Source organism: Canis lupus, chromosome 5, assembly GCF_048164855.1.
Source record: "Canis lupus baileyi chromosome 5, mCanLup2.hap1, whole genome shotgun sequence".
Taxonomy (NCBI): domain Eukaryota; kingdom Metazoa; phylum Chordata; class Mammalia; order Carnivora; family Canidae; genus Canis; species Canis lupus.
The window spans coordinates 944,876-964,872 of NC_132842.1; the positions used below are offsets into that span (position 1 = coordinate 944,876).

The window sequence follows — 19,997 nt, forward strand, 5'->3', positions numbered from 1 at the left end:
TTAATAAGCACCTATGATGCGCCAGGCAGTGTCCTGAGTAATGGAGAAACCTTGGGTACGGGCCTGACGGAGAGCAGGGTTGCCCCTGCCAGCTTGGTGCTGCCTTACATGGAAACAAGGTGGGTGGGTAGCAATGGGTCTAGTGACTTCCATAGCATACTGGTGGCTGTGTCAATTAACCTAATTGAACTGCCTCACTGGCAAACAACATGCTCCCTGTGTCAGACGTGAAAATCAATGACGAAAGATGAAATGATAGGGATATCCTTACTGTATGCTTCTCCGACGGTAATTAATTATAACAGTCTGGAGTGGCATTTGTGCCTTGGATTATGGAGGCCGCTGAAGAGATTATGTATGTACTGCTGCAGCTAATTTGCATTTAATTGTAATCGGCATTCATTTAGGGTCCTGGCAGCTGAGCAGCACTGTGTGTCAGCCAGACACTTCAGCAGATCATGAAGTTACCCTATGAATGTTTCAGGGACGCTGACTGCATTTGTAACAAGTGGCATTTTGGCATACAAGAAGTGTCTTTTCCTCAGAAAAGAGACAAACCATGAAAGAAATGTCAAAATCGGGAATGGAGAAAATCACCGGGTGCCTTTGGAAATGCCTGTCCCCACCCATTCTCGGAAAAAATAATAATAACCCCAGACCCTTTTTTCTCCTCCCTTTCAGCTGTAGCAGTAGAACTACAGTGTGTTTTTCAAAATTGGCAGAGACTGAGTGGTATTTAACAAAGAACACATCAAATGTGGGACAACTTCATAGGAAGGGCTTAACAGAAAGAATAAAGAAAACAGAACCCGAGCCCTTGCTGGTTTTGATGGCTGTCAGAAGAGGAGACTTCACCGGTCATTGAAGGAGATTAATCTTTGGTTTTTTTTGTGGAAGTTGGAAGCTACTATGCAGGATGTGTCTCATTTGAGGATATAATACATACCCATAAAATCCAAAGACTTACAAAATATTCATAAGCAGGGCTTGTGCATTAAATTGTATGCTGTACCTTCCAAAGTACTTATCTTCAGTGGCTCGAGACTTAAGCTGACTATGTCATCATTCAAAACATGCTTGGAATTCTTCTTCAGAGACTAAAGCACATTCTTTTGAATATTTTAGATCTAAAATAATTTAGAGTCAATCTGGGAACTAAGATAGATGTGCAAGCTGAGTCTAATATAAGTTGTGTGTGTGTGTGTGTGTGATCACAAAAGAGGTGTGCCATAATGCAATGAGAATGATTTTCTTATCTGGATTTTAAGTTGGCTCTGGGGGCATTTCTTGAAGAGTGCTACTCAACTTGTTCAAAAGATATTGACGTTATCGGAAGGTGCCTGTTGTCTAATGTCTCCCACGCTTATTTGGCCATGAGATCCTTTCTTTATATATCTTTATTAACAGCCCATGTAACCACTGGTCCTCAAAATGTCCTTTGGAAAATGGTGAGCTACAGCAATCACAAAGGAAAGGACATGCCAGAACTCAGGATTGTAGTAGAAACTTCTGATAAGACAAGATAAATTGATGTAGTGTATCTTTTCCCTCTCCCAATGTGCCAGCAAAAGGATAATAATAATAAAAAGATATAAACTCTCAAAGGCAGTAGAAGACAACGTGGACAAAGGAGCCTAATAAATTCCTGAGAAATGCAAAGCCCATGCTGGTGACAATGGTTTAGGAAAATGGAGGGAGCTGAAACCTAGATTTCAGGAGGAGACACTGTAGAGAGACGAGCTGATTTGCCCCCAGTGAGGTTCAGAATCGGGAGGCACAGATATTGCTTTAAAACATAGTTAGTTGGATGAGATGCTGTTATGGATGGGATTAGTGCCCTTTTAAGAGTCACCAGAAAGTTTGCTTCCCATCTCTGCTCTCCACCATGTGAGGTTATGCGAAGCTAGTAGACTGCAACCTGGACGAGGTTGTCCCCAGAACTCAGCCATCTGGGCACCCTGATCTTGGACTTCCAGCCTTCTAAACTGCGAAAAACAAATTTATGTTGTTTATTAGCATCTTTTCTATGGTATTCTGTTTTAGCATCCTAAGCTATAATATGGAAGCCAGTAGAAATTCTATATGAAGAAATGTTGGGTTCCTGGATGCATTTCCTTTTCTCATGTCCTCTTTCATCAAGAACTAGAAGTTCATTCTTTTGGGGGGAAATGGAACCTAAGAGGCTCTGAATTCCAGGACATCAGACAAAGATATACAGGATGGGAAAAAGAGAAGGACACACATGAAAACAAGAATATTAAGTAAAAGTATTTATAATGAATGATGTGCTCAATATCCCTTTCCTCCACCCACCCTGCTTCTATAGTACCGATAGCCAAGCTAATGTCCCCAAATCAGAAGCTCAGATGATAGAAGATTCCTCTATAGAAGAATTTGGAGGCCCCAGAGAAATGTATGTATTGACATTCAGTGATTCATCTCTTAAAAAGACTGAATTGCCATTTTATCATCTTGGGGCAAAGCCCACTACTTTGCTCTATTCATCATCACTCATGCCCCACGAGTCCCCATCAGGCACTTAATATCTCACCTTTAAATCTGAGTAACAGCTAAGGCTTAGCAAGTGTTTAAGGAAAACCTCTATTATGAAAGTAAAAAGTAAAACCAAAACCCGAACTAAAAAACAGAAACAAAAACAACCCCCAAAAACAGCCCCCCCACACAAAACAGGAATAGTGACACCGAAGAAAACAGAGAAATTCAAGGAACAGAAGAAAATGTAAAAACTGAACTAGCAAATTTGTGACTAATATACTTGCAAGATGAGAGATGCTATTTCATCCATGAATCTTGACTACATTACTATTAAAAAGGAAATAAGACCTACACCAAAAACAGAGGCACAGAAGGGGAGAAAATAGGTAAGTTGGGCTCATCAAAAGTTTTGTACATCAAGGGAAACTATCAGAGAGGGAGAATGGGAAATATATTTGCACATCATATATCTGATAAGGATTAATAGTCATAATACATAAAGAACTCTTACAATTCAACAACAACAAAAACAACCCAGTTTAAAAATGGGCAAAGTACTTCACTAGGCATTTCTCCAAAGAAAATATACCTATGGCCAATGAGCACATGAGAAATTACCTAATATCTCCAGTCAGGGAAATGTGAACCAAAACAATAATGAGGTAACATTTCACACATGTTAGAACGACTACTATAAAAAAATCAGAAAAATAGCAAGTGTTGACTAGGACGTGGAGAAACTAGAACACTTACGTATGCATCTATAAATGTAAAATGCTGGAGCTGCTGCAGAAAACATCATGGTTCTTCTCACCCCTCTTCCCCCAATCAAATAGAACTGTTAAGTGATCCAGCAATTCCACTTTGGGGTTATAGACTCCCCAAGCTTGAAAGCAGGAACTTGAACATGTTTGTCTACTGATGTGTACAAAGATATTTTGTACACCAACGTACACAGCAGCATTAGTCACCATTGCCAAATGGTGGAAGCAGCCTGAATGTCCCCTAATTGAGGAATGGATAAACAAAATGTAGATACATGCAATGGAATATTATTTGGCCTTAAAGACTCATGAGATTCTGATGTATGCTAGAATGGGGGTGGACCCTGAGAATGTTATGTTGGGGGATATAGCCAGACTCAAGGGGGTGAGTGGTGCATGAACTCACTTCAGTGAGGTACCTAGAGTAGCAAGCTCATGGAGACAGAAAGGAAAAGTGTGGTTGTTGGGGTCTGTGGGGAACAGGTCAGGGGCTGCCTGGGCAGTTGTCGTTTAATGTGTACAGAGCTTCAGTCTGGGATCATGAAAAGGTCTGGAAATGAATAGTGGCAGTGCTTGTGCAACATTGTGAATGTACTTAATGCAGCTGAGTTGCACATTTAAAAATGGTTAAAATGGAAAATGTTCATGCTAGGTGTATGTGACCATAATTCAAAAAAAGATTTAAAAAAAAAGGGAATAATCAGAGAACAGGAAAGAGATCATGGAAATTAAAACTAGGAGACTTCTCCTTCTAACATTTTATTAGGAAGATTAGGAGGGAAGAGAAGGAAACGTCCTAGAAAAGAAAGGACAATAGGACAAATGGACATAAGAAAATGCAGAATGGGTCACATACAAAGGTTTGAGAACAGGAACAGCACCAGACTCGATTGTGACACCACACGTAAGCCAGGATATGATGGATCAAAGCCTCCTGTGTGCCCAGAGAAAATGATTTCCAACCTCCAGTTCCCTGCTCAGCCAACCAATAAGAATGTGCTGGTAGTCATATTGAAGTCTACACTGAGTTCTTTTAAGATCATTTATTCCCACAGCCCTGCTATGTGCCAGTCAGACTAAGAAAGAATCTTTGAGATTAAACACTTTTTAAAAGCATTTTCAGGGGATCCCTGGGTGGCTCAGCGGTTTGGCGCCTGCCTTTGACACAGGGCCCGATCCTGGAGTCCTGGGATCGAGTCCGGCGTCGGGCTCCCGGCATGGAGCCTGCTTCTCTCTCTGCCTTCCCCCCACCCCGTCACCCACCCACCCCCGTCTATCATGAATTAAAAAAAAAAAAAAATCTTTAAAAGCATTTTCAGTTCCTCTGTTCTTTTTTCCAATTTCAGTTTTATTGAGTTATAACTAACAGACAAAATTGTTAAGATCTTTCAAGCCTACATCCTGGTGATTTGATACATAGATACGTTGTGGTCATCTGCTCCTTGGGAAAGTGGTAAAGAGGTCTTGTCCTAGCGGAGAACTGACTCAGCTCCCTTTAGCCATTCTGTTCTCAAACCCCTGTGATGAGGGTCTGTGACTTCCTGTCTCTTGCTTTACTCTCTCATTTGGCAGGAGCATATCCTTCAATAGTTTCCTAGGGATATGGATAATCTGAGTCCCTACCTACCTATCAGCAGATGTCTTTATCCTACCCTTAAGTTTTTTGGACAGGAAATAATCTAAGAAACAGAAGATTAAAAGGTAGAGAAGTACAAGGATGACAGCTGCATTGTCAGGCAACCTCAGAAGGACCCCAGGCCGTTGTCCAAACAGGATGGAGAACGGTGGATGGGGACATATTTAGAAGTGTATGGCAACAGAAAATTTATAGACATCTGACCGAACTACTGGAGTATCTGGAGAGAAACTAGGATATACACAAAGAAAAGCAGGCAAATGAATTAAATGAAGTAATTATTAACCCCAGGAAAAGAATTTGTAGGAAAGGAATATTGACCTGTGTGCTGATGGGCTCAGTAGTGAATCATAAATATATAAGCGCATGCGACTGACTATTGATAAAGCTAAATACTGTGAGAAGTCTGGTCAGAAGGATGGGAGAAGGCAGCAGGGATATGGGGAGTAAGAGGTCAGCTCTAATATACCACGAGGGGATGTTAATAGTTAATGTCTAAAGTGGACAATCAAGAATTAGGAATAGCAACATATTGTTTAGAAACATGACCATAAACACTTGAGGGAGCAGCCAAACGAGCTGATCGTAGTTAGCTCTGGGGACAGTGCCTGTGTGATCCAGGCACTGGAGGGGCAGGAGACTGCCTTTTAAAACAGGTTGAATTTTTAAAATCCACATAAGTTGCAAAATCTCTGTTTGACAAAATAAAAATAACTGAAAAGAATATTCTGTATGTATGACAGTTTATGAAACAGTAAGTTCTTTGAAAGATAAGGTTGTGGGTAATTTGCACATTAAAATCTAGAGATTGGGCAGCCCCGGTGGCTCAGCGGTTTCACCTCTGCCTTCAGCCCAGGGCGTGATCCTGGTGATCCAGGATGGAGTCCCACGTCGGGCTCCCTGCATGGAGTCTGCTTCTCCCTCCGTCTGTGTCTCTGCCTTTCTCTCTCTCTGTGTTTCTCATGAATAAATAAAAAAAATAAAAATAAATAAATCTTAAAAAAAAATCTAGCGATTCCCTTGTATATGGGATGAGCCTCTCAATGAGTTCACCTGACTACTCTTGACATGGAAGTGATTCACAGGATCCTGGGGTGCACAGATGACTGTCATAGCCCAGGAAAATCACAGTCTCCTCAGCAGTTCATTTTGGGAATTTGAAAGTTGTAATCTATAAGCTGTTATTTCTTGCCATGCTCCCACTCATCTTTTACTTCTGTCATTGCATGATCACATAGGGCAGCTCTAGGTCACTATCTAGGTGCCCGACTATTTGAGGAGACCAAGACCATTTCAAGGATGGCACCGGGAGCCTGACGATTCTGATCGTGAGCCTCTCGAAGACAGAGATTTTGTATTATTTAATCAAATGCCAGCTTACTGACTTCCTACTATGTGAATCAAGGCATAATTCTTGGGCTGGAAAAATAAATATGAGTGAGGCACCATCCCCGACTTCAAGAGAGAGATGGACACTCAGCCATAATGCCAAAGTTAGACACTTTAAATATTTTATTTTATTTATTTTTTTCACTTTAAATATTTTAGTTGACAAATTGGAAGAAATTAATTTTTAAATGGAGACACAGCCTGGGCCTGGTTTCTTTGGACAACAGAGCCCGAGGCAGATCATACATGCTAGTACCTAGGGATGCTCTCCTAAGGCAGCAGTAATGAAAAAGAAAAGGAACAGGTATCTCCTGAAAGACTTTAGCAGCCACCTTGCCTGGGACAGTCCATGGGTGTGTGTGTTGGAGGTGGGATGGCAAGATATTTGTCTGATGGCTCTTGGTTCTCTCGTCCCTTGTTAGGCAAAGTTTGCTCTCTGTGGGACACCACCTGCCCCTTCCCAGCCTTTGGGCAGGTGAGGTCCCACGCATTCTAGGGAGCCTCCTCAGAGCCTGGAGGTGATGGCAGAAGCAGACTTTCCAGGGAGTCTGAGCAGGTGGAGCGAAGGTGTGGGTGCTCCGGTTCTCACCTGGCAACGCCCTGGCCAGTGCTCCGGAGCCTGGGGGAGACCGAGGCAGCTGGCAGCGGGAGGACAAGCCAGTGGCCAGAGTGCCAGGCTCTGTGCCAAGCTGTCGGCGGAGTCAGGATGTGCAGAGTGGTCGGGCATGGAGGATGCCAGGAAAACATGGGGGTACAATGGGGTTCATTTTTCTTCCTACTGCCAAGCAGTTCATTTCTCTTCCTACTCCCGTTCTCTGAGGAGTAGCCACTGCAAACAGCTCAGCTTGTAAACATTAGTAGTTCTGATCACTGGTCAGGAAGCATGACACCATTTCCCCCCCCCCTTTTTGGTCTAAGAAAGGAAAACAAAATTTCACATCATGGCAAGTAGTCTTGAGAGATGAGCTTCCTGGAAGACTGTAAGCACCGAGTGTCTTTTTCACGGTAGTTACCTCTGTACCTGGCACTTGGTGGATGTTGGTTGAATGGACAAGTGAATCAATAGATTCCCGTTGCTTTATTAGATGAACAGAGCTTACAGAAAAAGAAAAAAAAAATCACGCCGTCTGGTAGAGCTATTCTCAAGAGCTGGTGTGCAAAGACAACACGCAGGGGAATTTGTGGAAACCACAGAGCCTGGTTTCCAGGGCTGGAGGATCCAATCCTGTCCATGTGGGTGGAGGCGGAATCTGCACTTTGTAGGCAGGCATCGTGGGTGCTCCGGGGGCCGGTGGTGGGGGAGCACATTTTGAGACACCCTGCTTAAAGGTTGTGATATCTGAGGCCTTATGGACGTGAAGCATAAGAAACAATCAGGCCGTGTGTTTACTTGCAGCAAGGGCCACACCTAGAGGGCACAGCTGCAAATACCACACTTTCCTTCCTATCCGTGTGGTCTTGGAGTGGCCCGGTCTGCAGAAAAAGGGAACTTGGCAGGGATGGTAACAAACAAACTCTACATGTACAGAGTGTACAAGTATCCACACGGTGTGGTCTGAGATGTGCCCAGAGTTCCATTTCTGTTCCTAGACCCCCAGGCTGGAGCACTTCATTCCACCTGCATTTATTAGGCATTGACTTTGTGCCAGGCACTGGACACTGAAGGTGCTTAAGACATGGAGTTCTTAAACACTTTGGCTGTGTCTATACTTCCTTTGGGTAAAAACAGAGTCACATTCCCTGTGAATCCAGTGGCCAGACCAGTGAGTCTGAGGCTGGTGATGGTGAACAGGAGGAAGGTGGCAGGTGTGAACCTGGGAACGCTGCTTTTGTTCGTTGAAAGTAGTGGCTTCTTAACAGACTGTGATGTTCCTAATAAAACCTAAAAAGAAGAAGAAGAAGAAGAAGAAGAAGAAGAAGAAGAAGAAGAAGAAGAAGCAGCAGCAGCAGCTTCTGATAGGGCATGATCGAGGCTGCATATCCAGGGTCTCCAAGGCAATACCACAGCTGCAGAATGATGAGGGGACCTCTCTCCTTTCAAATGGTCCCCGCTTTCTTACCTAAGGGCAGCTTGTCTCCCCATGGCTTCCTCAGCACCACTTCATTCTCTTGCCTTCTGAACAACGGGATGACTGCCACACACCCAGTTCCTAACCTGCCTCTGCTTCACGGCAGCATCCCAGGTTCCCCCTTCCCCAGTTCCTCTGAAAATCATTCAACACAAGCCCAAAGCCCACAGTGAGCCCCTTCCAACTCCCCCCGCTTAAAAATTTTATTTAAATGCAATTTAATTAACATATAGTACGTTATTAATTTCAGAGGTAGATTTCAGTGATTCATCAGTTGCATTTAACACCCAGAGCTCATCACATCAAGTGCCCTCCTTAAAGCCCATCACCCCCTTACCACATCTCCCTAACCACCTCCCCTCCAGCAACCCTTGAAGTTAAGAGTCTCTTATGGTTTGCCCCCCTCTCTTGTCTTATTTTATTTTTCCTTCTCTCCTCCTATGTTCATGTGTTTTGTTTCTTAAATTCCACATAGGAATGAAATCATATAGTATTCGTCTTTCTCTGACTGACTTATTTCCCTTAGCATAATACCATCTAGTCATTGCAATACCATCCATGTCATTACAGATGGTAAGATTTCATTCTTTTTGATGGCTGAGTAATATTCCATTGTATATTTATATACTACATCTTTATCCATTCATCCGTTGATGGACATCTGGGCTCCTCCCACAGTTTGGCTATTGTGGACATTGCTGCTGTGAACATTGGGGTGCAGATGCTCCTTCTAATCACCATGTTTGTGATAAATCCCTAGTAGTAGCTCTATTTTTAACTTCGTGAGGAACCTCCACACAGTGTTCCAGAGTAGCTGCACCAGTTTGCCTTCCCAACAGTGAACAAGGGTACACCCTTCTCTGCATCCTCACCAACACCTATTGTTTCCTGACTTGTTAATTTTAACCGTTCTACCTGCTGTGAGGGGATACCTCACTGTGGTTTTGATTTGTATTTCTCTGACGCCGAGTTACCCACGAGGAGATGCTCCACGGTCCCCATGCTGTCCCATCACCTCTGGTGCAGAGAGTCAATAATCCTGAATTTCCTTGCCTGCAGGTGTGTTTCTGGTGGGCTTCGTCAGAAGGCAGATGTTGGCAAAAATGGGATTGTTCACCTCGTGGTGCTGCGCTGGCAAATGTCTCAAAACGAGCCCCCTGAAAAGATCAGAAAAGGAGAAAGCCCTGATCTGTAGTGCTTGCCGAGGTGTGCGGTGTCAGTAGCCCCACCCGATCCATTTCAAGCCATCGCCACGATGTCGCTGATTGTGGAACTTCAGTGAACAGGCAGAGCCACCCCCGGTCTGCTTTTGGGAATTCCGTGGACGTGGGTGCAGGCTCACCACGGCCACCTCCTCACCTACCTTCCTCAAGCGAGAACTTTCTTTGGACTTCACTGAGTTTTCCTCCTCCGTGGGGGAGCCTATGTTCTTTCCTTTCCCCGGAATTTGTGTGAGGCGTCTGGCACCTCGCTGATTTACACGCAAGTTCTGAGGGATGTTAGGACTGAAATAGAAGCTCGTGGATAGAGAACTTGCATAGAAACGTCGGCAAAGAGTAAGGGGCCCTGGGCTTGGGGCCTCGTGATCATGCATCCAGCCAGTTGTCGGTCACTATCAGTCGCTTCACTGATGGTGGCTTCGTGGAGAAGCCAGAAGCCAAATGGTTTTGTCCCAGAAAAAAGAAGCACCTCCACTTAGATACCAACGCCAGCTCATCTTGCTTTGGCCTGGGCTTCTTCTACAAAATCTTCCTCAAGACCTGCCTTTTTCTCTTTTTAATCCTACAAAGGAAATTATCTTTGTGGAGTGCCCATGAAGCAATTATAGATAATGGTCCACGACGTGGCAGCTACAAGTCCGGCTACTTGGCTGAGAAACGAACTCCCTATCTGCTGCTGCGGGAGCTCATTACGTGCCGTGCTGGTGAATTGGTAATGAAAAGACGTCAAAAGAGTCTGATAGCAAAGCAGCTTCTTTCTTAGCCTGACCCTGATAGAGCAGGGCCCCAGGGAACGGATGACTAAACTCACTGCAAATTTCAAACAAGATTACCAACGGCTTCTTTTCATCCTCTTGGAACTCTGGGAATGCGGGAACTGAGAAAAGCCAACAGACGAAGATGGAAATACCATCATTAAAGAGAAAAAAGAAGAGAGTACTTTTCAATTTGATGAAGAAAAAAGCAAGTGGTTTAAGGCAGGCTGAGAAAGTTGATATTATTTTTCTGAAAAGGTGTAAGCCGCTTTGACAAGAACACAAAGAAAACAGATCTCACTTTTTCAGTACTTCACTCCACAGATTGGCCGAGTGTCTTTCTTGTGCTGGGGATACCGAAAGGAAGCTCACAGTCTCCGGAGGGAGAAAACTGTTAGAGCCAAGCCAGGCCCTTGCTTCTTTCCTCTCATCCCATCCCAAACCTCCTGAAAGTGGCTTTTTCCAGGCCCTCTTAGCAACTGGCTCTGGACCAGTTAAGGCAGTGGGAGCAGTGGTGGGAGACTAGAGGATGGGCGTTAGGGAGATGCCAGCATGTTTGTCCCATCTCTCTCTGCTTTGGGTGGTGTCCCAGTGGGCCCAGCTGTCAGGGACCAGGTCTGGTCCTGGCTTCTGGGCTCTGACAACAACTCCTTTTACCTGTTAATCCAGCCCTGGCAGCTCACTGGCACTTTCTAGTCACTAAAATCTGCATTGTCTCATTCTTCCCTCCGTGGCTTTTCAATGCTTTCAGCACCTCTGTAACTAGTTTATTGCGTCGAATTCCTCCTATTGAGCTCCTGGAGTGAGGTTTATTTTATTGTCTGTAGGCTGACCAGCACAGGTAGTAAGCAAAGTTATAAGGTTAGTGTGATGCTGCCATAAACAGAGTCTGTGCAAGGTTCTGTGGAGACCTAGATGGTGACTCGCTCTCACTTATGGGGACTAGGAAGGCTTATACCAAATGGAAAATTTGAATTACAGCTCCAAGAATGAGTAGGAAGTTCCAAGACAATCAACTGAGGAAGAGGAAGCAGGAGAGGGGAGAGAGTCCAGTCATTTGCAAAAACAAGTATGGCAGTGTGACAGAGTATGGAGTTTAGAGGGACGTCAAATAATGAAAACCCATTGAAGAATGGGTCAGGCACAAAATGAAGACTATTCAGAGGATAGCTCTTTAGATTCTAGTTTCTATGACTGCAGAAGTCACTACTGCCACAGAAGCCTTAAGTTTCCTAGGGCTCAGAGGACGGGAGGAACCTTGTGGAAGAGTGAGCGCTGTGTCCTTCCATTCACTATCAGCACAAAGGACTATTTGCTGTTTCAGCAACCCCTGCACTTGCATATGAGTCCTGTGTTACTTAGAATCTCCATGCCGCAAGGCACTCTCGTTGAAAATCAGATAGGAGTTTTCTAGAGGAGTCATTTCTTGCTGGCCTTGGTTCTGCTGTGGGCTGGAGAAGCAGAGAGACATTTTAAAGTCACTGACAAATGAAGCAGACCCAGGCCTTAGAAATGACCCAGAGCATTATCTGTTTAATCTTTTTCTTTCAATGGTAAGACCAATGTGTCTCAAATTTAATCATCAGCCCTCCCCCAAATACACACCTACTGAAGGCAGCAGTGGTCTTTCTGCTGGTGGCAGGTGTCGAAGCTTCCAGTTAGAGAATTAAGATTTGAAGCCTACTGCCCATATCATTTTTTTAGGATTTATTTATTTATTATTTGAGAGAAAGAGAGAGAGAGAGAGAGAGAGAGAGAGTAGGGGTGGGGCAGAGGGAGTGGGAGAATCTCAAGCAGATTTTCTGCTGAGAACAGAGTCAGACATGGGGCTGGATCCCATGACCTGAGCTGAAACAAGGAGTCTGCTGCATAACCAACTGAGCCCCCAGATGTCTCCGCATCATTCTTATTAAAGCAGAAGTATTTGGTTGCTTGCCTTCGAGGAGGATGTTTGCATTTCTTGCCTTTAGCAGCAAAGAATGGGATGCTTCCAAATATGCTTCCTGTTCACTTTGCACTTGAGGCTCCCACGTGAGGCTGCGAGGCAAGTGGAGACAGTTCAGCTACTTGCCTCCAATAGACTTGTGTCAAGACCAGGGGTTGCCTCCAGGTCTCTTTATTTTCGGTAGGGAGCCTTCCCCACCATTCCCTAGTCCTTGTTGGGGTGGCCCTCTGCGTTCCCACTTTACCCACTGTAGGAGCCCCAGGCCCAGCATTCCATAAAAACCCAAGGCTGCCTGGATGGCTATGCTTCTCCTTTAGGCTACGTTTAGGACACAATGCTCAGTGGGAGATGTTCCTCTCCATACCATGCCTCAGGGTTGCCCTTTGTCACTACCATCCACGGGACCTCGGAGAGGAATGCCCTCCTGCCCCCTGCTGGCCATAACGGCAGGTGCACCAACCCAAGAGAGCTGGTGCAGAACTCACTCCAAATGCTCTCCGACTCGGATTGGACAAGGAGGTTAAACATAGGAAAGTTGACTCAGTGCTGATTAAACAGGCTGAGAAGACAGAAACAATCACTCTGTATGTGGCAATAATGGAGCAACAAAGTAAATATTAAGGGAGCCGCTTGCTATCAATATTTAACTAGCAGATTAATGTACAGAGGATGCGCTCGGGAGCATGTGAGGGTGACCAGAGAGGCAGAAATGGCTCAATTAGGATACATCGTCACCGTCAGGGAGGAGGGAAGGCTTGTCTGCATTGTTGAATCTGGGGCTAGGAACGCACAACAGAGGCAGTCAGGGGTGATTAAGTAAGGAGAAGATGATGAGCCACAATGCCAGGCTCATTAGCATAAACAGTCTGTTGAAAGAAGAGAATAGAAACGAGTGGTATATTCTGTAAGTTTTCGCCTAAAATTGCTAAACATCTGTGCATCCTCATCGATAATTCTCTTAGGTTTTTTGGCCTTTTATCTGCTCGACGAGAACAAAGGATCTTAAGGACCACTTCATTTTGAGGCAATGTTTCCAATCATCATGTGCTCTGCTCTTTCTGTCTTTTGTTCATGCAACTAAACATATTTTTTAGCCTCTTACTATCTGATTCTTATCAACTTATTTATAAGATTTCTCATTTATTTCTTAACTCACTGAGCTCCTGCTTTGTGCCAGGCCAGTTCCAATACTTTGGCTTGCTATGTGATCTCAGTGTGGATGGATTACCTCCAATGGTTTGGAAAAACAAACAACTCCCCCCTACTGGGACCTACTGGGTCCCCCCTACTGGGACCTCATTGAGAAATGAGGATATAGGCAATTTGGTTTTGATTTTTAAGCTTCCTTCCCCTTTGCGGAATCTTCTTTCCCTCCTTGATTCCCCCCTCCCCTCCTCCATGTTTCCTCCACTAGTGCTGCTGGTTTTCTTCCTCTCCAGAAGGTCTTTTGACTTGATGTTTGTCTCAAAGCCATAGTTTCCTTCAGTGATAGTGGGTAAAACTAGCATCATGAGCTAAACCAATTCCTAGCAAGGATCCCACCAGCTAATATGTTATCTTCTTAGCAGTGCAAATGCCTTAAGAAAAGAGCTGACATTGGGGCTTTAAACTCACAGTGATGATGCTTTTAGTTACTTTTATAATACACTTTATTATATTTACCTTATTTACAAGGTAATAAATATTAGTTTCAATTTTGCCTTAAAATTTTTTCATTGCTGTGAGAAATTGTAGGCCAGTAGGATCTCCCCTCCCTTATTAGATGCCATTGTGTTGTGAGGTATATAGAACTCAGAGACTTTTCTTCCATTTCCATTCTGAGCGAACCTCAGTATCATTCCTTGCCCCCCAAATATTTTCCCTCTTCTCTCTCACTGTAAGATACTTAATGTTAATTTTTATTGGATTCATGTTTTTGCAAAGTTGACATCAGCTGCTTGTCCATCTAGCAAAAATGCTGGAGGTGAGGAATTACACAGCTGCCGGCTTAAAATAAGGGGAAAAGGAAAAATAGTAAAACAGGCACATAATATGATTTGATAAATTGCCATGACACATGGGGTGTGTTCATCAGTCAGATACCAGTCTATTTCTTTTATTATTATAAATATTTATTTATCTGTTTGTTTTCTTCTTTAGTAGGCTCAATGTCCAGCATGGAACCCAACGTGAAGCTTCAACTCAGGATCCTAAGATCAAGACCTGAGCTGAGATCAAGAGTCAGCTGATTGACTGACTGAGCCACTGTAAATATACTGAGCTCTGTAATTTTTTAAAAAGACTTATTTATTTATTTGAGACAGAGGGAGAGAGAGAGAGAGGGAGAGAGAGAGAGAGAGAGAGGAAGGGAGGAAGGGAGGGAGCATGAGTAGGGGATGGAAGGGAAGGGGCAGAGGGACAGGGAGAAGCAGAAGCCAATACCCCACCACCCCACAAGCAGGGAGCCTGACATGAGGCTTTATCCCAGGACCCTGAGATCATAACCCGAGCAGCCAGAGGCTGATGGAGCCTTAACCAATGGAGCCACCCAGATGCCCAACCCTGTAAATTTCTTTTTTAAGTACAGAAAAATACAGTTTAATAATAACACTCATTAATATTCATACTTTTAGAACAGTAAAGATATAATACAGATAGATCAATGGATTGATAGAATTCCTTGATATAAGTATGATTATACTGTAGGTGCAATTTTAATGAAAATTACATTTTAGCTTTACTCAAAGGGAAAAAAATGAAAACAAAGGAAATGTGGAACTTCAATAAATAATTCTTTATGACCAGCAATGTTAGTGACTAAAGGTCATTTTATGTTCAACAAAGAAGTTTGGGGGAATGTTTAAAGAGTCAGAGTTGTGAGAAAGAATGAACAGGTGTTATAATCTAAGCGACGTGTTCTGAATCCTAGCTCTGAATGGAGAAGGCATCAGCAATCTCTCTCTGTCTCTCTCTCTCTCTCTCTCCTTGCACTCCCTACATGCTGATATATGTATTCTAGCCATATCATTAGTTCTTCATTATTTAAATATACAACATTTACATTCTTTAATTTTGACTTTAATTTCCAAGTAGCTTTTACCCTTTACTGTTTTCTCTCTTTTGGGCTTTCTTATTTTCAATTCATCTCTGACTTGTATGAATTTTTTTTGTAAGTATACTACTTGTTTTTTTATTTTTTATTTTTGAGAGAGATAAACTGGATTATCTTTGTGCTGGATTGCCTTTTATTTTCCATTTAAAGTAGTGTTGATTAAATTGCTTTAATATATTTTTCTTTTTCATCTGTAGTTATCATAATTGTCTCAAACTTTGCCTTTCTATGTCAGCAATTCTATTTTCAATAGTATTTTGATGTTTCTTAAGGTATTTATTAAACCTGAAATACCACTATTTTGCTCCTTAATTTGTCTTAAGTTTGAAAGTCCCATTTCTGTCATTTTACATTTATGTTTATTATGTTCATGTTCTCTACATGAGCCCAAGTAATTGTGAGTAGATCTCTTTTGGCTCTTAATTTCTGTCTTCTTCTAGATTATGTTACTTGTTTATTTCATGATGTTTTCCTTTTTTCTGCTATTTGTTTTCCTGATGCCAGTGGGCTTCTTTGTATCTTATTTATGCCCGGGCCACTTGGCCTGGACCTTTCTTTTCCTGTGATATAGACTGGGTAATTGTTGGCTCTCTTCCCACTATATCTAACTTATAGTGTGAAGAAATGAGAAAGGAGGGGTCCCTGGGTGGCTCAGTCAGTTAAGTGTCTGACTTCAGCTCAGGTCACGATCTCTGGGTTCTGGAATCAAGCCCCACATTTGCACCTAGCTCCACACTCTGTGGGGAGCCTGCTTCTCCCTCTTCCTTTCCCTCTGCCCCTCCCCCTGCTCATGCTTTTTCTCTCTCTCTTTTAAATAAATAAATAAATAAATAAATAAATAAATAAATAAATAAATAAATAAAATCTTAAGAAAGAAAATGAAGTGAGAAAGGAAGCAAGGTCACCTTGGTTGGTGTGCACTGTTTGTCGATACCTAGGCTCAGTACTGTCTTCTAAGAGTTTGTTTAAAGTTCTAAATTACATATCTAATCAGGTGTTAAATGTGATACTGATAGAGCTACAAGGGCCATAGCAGCAGTGATTTAAAGAACATAGAAATTTGTATTTCTCTTACTTACCTACTTGAGTGTGAACAGTCCCGGTTGGTGGTGCGGAGGTGGCAGCGGCTCTGTAGTGTCAGGGATTCTGAAGTTTTGTATCTCGTTGTCTGTCAAGCTTTCTATGCATACAGTGGCGCTCAGCTCTTACAGGACACTCGCATTCAACCAGTGCAAGGGAAAAAGCAGAAGGAAAGGGCAGGACTTCTCTCTTTTCTAACACCATTAACCTGAGGTTTCAAGCATCTTTTCTTCTGTATGATTGGCTAGAAGATAGTCACATGGCCTCACTTTAGTCGTAAGGGGGGCTGGGAAATGTGCCCTTTCTTCTGGGAAGTAGTGGGTGCCAGTGAAATTTGGGAGTTCTATTATAAAAAGAAGAAATTGGAGAAGCAGCAGGCTCGGCCTCACCAAGTTTCCCTTCACCTAACAGTGGAGTATAGATCCTTATATTCTTGGGCTTCAGATGAGTTCCCCCATTCAGTGAGCTTCAGGGTACCCAACCCTCCCCAGCCCACCAGTTTTCCCTTTCTTTTGGGAAATAGATTCCAAAGTCATTTCCACTTCTCAGTTGAAAAAAGATAAAGAGGAGCACATTGGTTTAGTTTGTTTGGCAAACTCCGTATTTGGCATTGTCAGTGAGGATCTTGGTTATGTCTTCCACTCACCTGAATGTGTTCCTCTGTGGGGAGAATCAGGTGAGGAGCCGGCTGTGTTGCATCCTCCTGCTGCTCCTGGCTGCTGTAGAGTTTTCTATTCATTTGGTTCCAGGTTTTGAATTTTACTGAAGTAGGTTTAAGTCATTATCATTTTTTAGTTGCTTTTCATGATTATTTTTGCTGATTTTGACTATTTTTAATCTTATTTTCATAGTGATCAAGAGAGGGAAAGTTTGTGATACAGTTTTTTAATTACAGTTTTTCTCTATTTTGTCTTTTAGTATTAAATTCCCCTCCTTGTGTTCTCTCTCTCCCTCCCACCTTTTTTTTTTTTTAAGATTTATTTATTTATTTTAGAGAGAGCAGGGCAAGGGGAGGAGGGAGAGAGAATATTCAAGCAGACTCCCGCTGAGCAGCACAGCACCGATGTGGGGCTTGATCTCACAAATCGCAAGATCATGACCTGAGCCAAAAACAAGAATCAGACTCTTAATGAACTGAGCCATCTAGGGGACCCTCCTCCTTTTTGCTTTATGTTCTCCTCTCCCACCCAAACTTCCTAATCAATAGGCGAAACTATATCAAAGAGCTTATTTGTTATTTGGATACCAGAAAGAATATTTCTTACAGCTAATAGCAATTTAGGTGACTTAGTCCATAGAGGATTACAAATTGATCTAACAAAAATTATGCTTGACTCCAAAAATAAGATCCTTCTAGATGGAGGGCTTGAATCACAGGAGAAGATTTACAAAAAAGGTCTGATGATAATGGTTGGATCTGCTTTAAAGATATCACATATTCATTATGTGAGGCTGTTAAAACTATTTGCTGTTTTAACTCAGAAGGTCCAGAGTCTATCTGGCTTATTTTCCATCTTTTTGGATTTCCTCAACTTTTCCATTCTGCAAGTATACTGTTTTTCCTAGCTGTACCACAGTTTTACTATTTTGAGAGAGGAGAAAAATACTAGCTTATGCTTCATCTCTCTTTTTGGGAACAGGAAGCAGGCACAAAGCTAGGTTTTCACAGATCTTTCAGGAATCCCTTAGGCAATATCACTCAGGAGGATGTTTGCTTCCCTAACTGATCCAGCAGGTGGCCCGGTTGTGTTCCCCAAATTCAACTCTAGTATTGCCATCCCACAGAGCTAAACTGCTATGCCATCTTCAACAGGATTTCAAGGAAACCCCTCTTCCCATGGTTGTTAGGAGATGGGCGGCTATGAGACTGTGGGCAATTTCTTACTTGATAAATCTTATGTGACGATGATGTAGCCATTGGATAGAAATTAAGAAACAGAGAAATTTAGGCATGAGGATTGCTTGTCTCTATGCAAGAGATAAATATTGGAGGAGTTCCATAACAAGCAGGGGGTGAAAAAAATTTCTTTTAAGAAAAAAATTGTGGTACATCAACCCTCCAAGTTCTTGCTCCAGAAGAATCTCATGGTAGGCTAAGCCTGTCCCTAACTTTGTGGCTTCATGTCTCATTTCTAGCAAAATTCTCTTATCTATGCTGCTCACCGTGGCTTCTTTATTCAACAAATATTGATCACTGCCCTCATGGAATTTGGATTCCTAGTGTGGATGGATAATAACATACATAAAGTATATTCTAAGGTGAAAAATTCTACGGAAAGAAATATAATAGGGAATGGAGATGGGAACTGCAGTGGAGAAGGCTAGGTAGAGCTATGGGTATTGTTTGCTTTCTTTTCTTATGCTTTGGCTGCATATGGACAAAAACCTTTCCCTGTTTCCTATTTGGATAGTTGAGATGTATAGGGACTTTAAAAATTACTAAATAGTACTAAAATGACTAAATGACTAAATATTACAGGAAAATCAAATAGAAATACACAGAACACATGAAAAATATAAAAGTTGGCTCCCTAAACTCGCACAGACCTTACACATATTGCCATATTGTCCTTATTCTCTGGACCCAATAGTTCAAAACAATCCCATAGACCCTTCGCCCAGTCTCCTTATTCCTGTCTCCTCACCTGCCTCCACACAGAGGATGCCCCCTCCTAATCCAACATTCAGGAGTCTCATCTTCGATATAAGGCATCTTATCTCATGTGACTGCTCACCCTTGATTATTTCTCTCCCCAAGGTTTCTGGTCCAAGAGACCTCACTTCCTCAGGAGGCAAGTGTAGTGAATAGCCTTAGCTGCCTTCTACAGTAGGAGGGTGGCTTTGCCCTTGCAAGTTGTGACAGACACACTTCCTGCTTAAGTATACATCGCACCCCCATTTTTGTCAGAGCCTTTAAAATTAGGGCCACGTGTCAATTTCAGGCTGTAGCATGTAAGAGACAGTAAACAAATTCCTAGTCCTCTTTTGCGCGGAGACTAGAAGCCACATGTTCTGTTTGGTGTTGCAGGAAGAGGCTAACAGCCCTGATCTCTGAGTCACTGCTTGAAACAGAAGAGTCCCGCAGAGCTACCTGATTCAGAGTAGCCTTTGCATGAATAAAATACATAACTTTATGTGTTGAGCCAGTAATATTTGGGAATTGATTTCTTACCACTGCATAGCCTTGCCTAAGCTAACACCTGGCCCAACGGTAAAATAAGACCACAGTTCTATACGTTCCAGAGCATTCCTATAACTTTTGACCATGGTAACAAGAAGACTTTTCCTTTAACTGAGGAGGCCTTTTAGAGTCTCATTTAGAATGTTGGACGGGTCTTGGAAATGTCACTTACTAACTAGTTGTGTAACATTAATTATATTTCTCAATATCTGTAGACTGCAGTTTTGGAGACTTAAATTAAAATAATGTCGTTTTAAGGATGAATTGAGGCATCTAGTAAAGTTAGATACACAGTAAACATTCAGGAAACTGTAGTGGTTATGAAGATAAGGAGTTGGGAAATGTATGCAAAGGAGATGCAGCCATATGCT

At 42.7% G+C, this 19,997-nt stretch overlaps 2 long non-coding RNA genes across 3 annotated transcripts in view; one reads left to right on the forward strand and one right to left on the reverse strand.

The window, feature by feature from the left end:
* Positions 1-19,997, forward strand: part of LOC140633141 (uncharacterized) — a 121,050-nt gene that overhangs the window by 95,438 nt on the left and 5,615 nt on the right. The window lies entirely within an intron of this gene.
* LOC140633143 (uncharacterized) lies at positions 6,002-16,664 on the reverse strand. 2 transcript variants are annotated; one of them, XR_012030737.1, is made up of 3 exons: positions 16,445-16,664; positions 9,333-9,511; positions 6,002-8,167 (listed from the first exon to the last, which is right to left on the reverse strand). It is a non-coding gene; the product is annotated as an uncharacterized lncRNA (long non-coding RNA). The 2 variants fall into 2 exon arrangements; XR_012030736.1 differs by lacking the exon at positions 6,002-8,167 and having other exon boundaries at positions 8,725-9,511.